This window comes from Vigna radiata, chromosome 6, assembly GCF_000741045.1.
Source record: "Vigna radiata var. radiata cultivar VC1973A chromosome 6, Vradiata_ver6, whole genome shotgun sequence".
Classification (NCBI taxonomy): Eukaryota; Viridiplantae; Streptophyta; class Magnoliopsida; order Fabales; family Fabaceae; genus Vigna; species Vigna radiata.
Window position 1 is genome coordinate 32,670,083 of NC_028356.1, and position 2,393 is coordinate 32,672,475.

Here is a 2,393-nt window from a genome sequence, read left to right on the forward strand (position 1 = left end):
ACTGAATAGAGAATATACATATTATACTCATTTTCTGGTGTATACGGGTGGGTGAGTGCATTGCAGATAGGTTTTCCAATCCAGGAACCTATCAATTTGGTCCGACCTGCCGGATCAGTGAGAGACAGGAGTGAGATGGAGGGAAAATTAAGTGCTCTAGAAAGAAGGATGGAGGGAAGGATGAATGTGCTGGAGGGACGAATGGAGGCGGTGGAGACGACTGTGGATAGGTTGAAGGCAGAGATGATGGGCTTACGGCAAGAAATTAGGGAATTCATGCGAATGTTTGGCAGGCGAAACGTCGAGGGGCGAAACGTCGAGGGTCATCAGGAGGGGAGTCAGGATTCAGTGAACGACAACAGAGGAGGACGAAGAGAGGGCTTCGATGTGGAATTGGGCCCGGATCGGAGTGACGCACAACCTAACTGGGTGAAGAGGATTGAATTACCAACCTTCAAAGGAATCGAGCCGCTAGAGTGGATTTCTTGTGCGGAAAAAATTTTCGTGATCAGAAGGTGACGGAAAGGGAAAAACTCCGACTGGTGTATGTCTGCATGGAAGGAAGCGCGAGTTATTGGTTCCGCTTCTGGAAAGAGAAAACTCAGACGCCAACATGGAAAGGTTTGCGTGAAGCTTTGATAAGGAGGTTTGGAGGTCGCGACAGAGGAACAATGTTTGAGAGGCTAGCGGCGGTCAAACAGAAGAGCGTTGTTGATTTGTACGTTCAGGACTTTGAAACGTTGGTGGCGCAAACAAAGGGCGTGACGAAGGACCAGCTCCTGGGATATTTTTTTGTGGATCTGCAAGGTGAAGTCAGAAGTCATATTTGTCTGCATAATCCCCGAGATTTATTAATGGGGATGGTGGTTGCGCGAGACGTGGAGGAGGCAAGTCGAGGCGCGCGGACGGCGGGAAGAACCAGAGACAAGAGCGGCCAGTCGTGGAGATGATATCAAGGTGGGACCGACACCATAGCAAGATCGAAACCGTTCAAACCAGGTCTGGGATGATCGGAACCGTTCAAACCGGGTCTGGGACGATCGGAACCGTTCAATCCGGGTCTGGGACGATCGGGGGTAGCAGAGAGTACGATTGAGAGTACGACGACGACTCAAAGGGAAGGTCCTCAGGGAACGATAGCGTCCCGAGCTGGAAGTAGTACAGTGAGCGATGGCCAAAAAAATTTAACGCGAAGCTGTTGCAGGGATGTCCCAGTAAATGTAGGTGAAACGGAGGTATTTGAGAATTTTTATTTGTGTGAATTAGGAGGAATAGAGTTGATTTTGGAGATGGAGTGGTTGTCTAAACTAGGGGAAGTCACCATTAATTGGGGAGAATTAACAATGGTCTACAAACAGGAGGAAGAGGTGGTAACAATAAAAGGGGACCCCACATTGGCACGAAAAATAATGGCACCGAAAGCATTGATAAAGAAAGCGATGGAGGCGGTGACTTTGGTTTGGATCCTGGGGAAGGCAGGGATAAACCCAGAGACTGCAAAAACCAGTCCAGACTTAACATGGGTCCAAAGAGAGGAGTTGCAGCAACTGTTGTCGATTTTTGGAAAAGTTTTTAATGAGCCCGGGGACCTACCTCCAGTTCGAAATACAGTCCAACGAATCATACTCACAGTAGATGGATATTATCAAGCCTCTTCAAGGGAATTTATGAGGGTCAATGGAACCACACAAACTCCTGTCATGAATTTTGTTGCCGAAACATCACTTGGGGTGGTTACTATAAGAGCATGGAACATGGTGAACAGATTTTTCAACAACTACCTAAAGCTTGCGGACATGGATGCAGCACTGTTCTTTCATGCCAATGTGGCCATGAAATGGTCAATTTTAAGGATTCAAATACTTCACAACTTGACAGTATTCACAGCAGCTGCATTACTTATTCCACTTCCTAGGGGATTTGTATCACCGGGTCTTGTGGGATTGTCTCTTTCTTATGCATTGACATTGAAAGAATCCCAAGTATTTTGGAGTAGGATGTATAGAATGATGTCTGACCATATCATCTCTGTTGAAAGAATCAAGCAATTCATTCACATTTCAACTCTTTTCAAGGGCAGCATTAAGACCAACTTGGACCCACTAGACTTCTATGAAGATGATGAAATATGGAAGGCTTTAGAAAAATGTCAGCTAAAGGAAAGAGTCGGCAAGCTACCAAGTCTCTTGGACTCTTCTGTGAGTGACGAAACAGAAACAATTATCAGACTTCAACCTTGAGGACAAGGTTGCACATCAGGCGGTGGGTAATGATAGGGAATAATGAGGGGAAGAGGCATTAGGCACTTATAACCGTATTAGTAGTATTATTAGTTTGGGTGGGAATTAAAGCTCCTATATAAGAGCAGAGGGGGGTGAGGATATTTTACGTTT

At 46.1% G+C, this 2,393-nt stretch overlaps 1 protein-coding gene across 5 annotated transcripts in view; it reads right to left on the reverse strand.

Annotated features, from left to right (window-relative positions):
• Positions 1-2,393, reverse strand: part of LOC106765231 (formin-like protein 18) — a 20,667-nt gene that overhangs the window by 5,062 nt on the left and 13,212 nt on the right. The window lies entirely within an intron of this gene.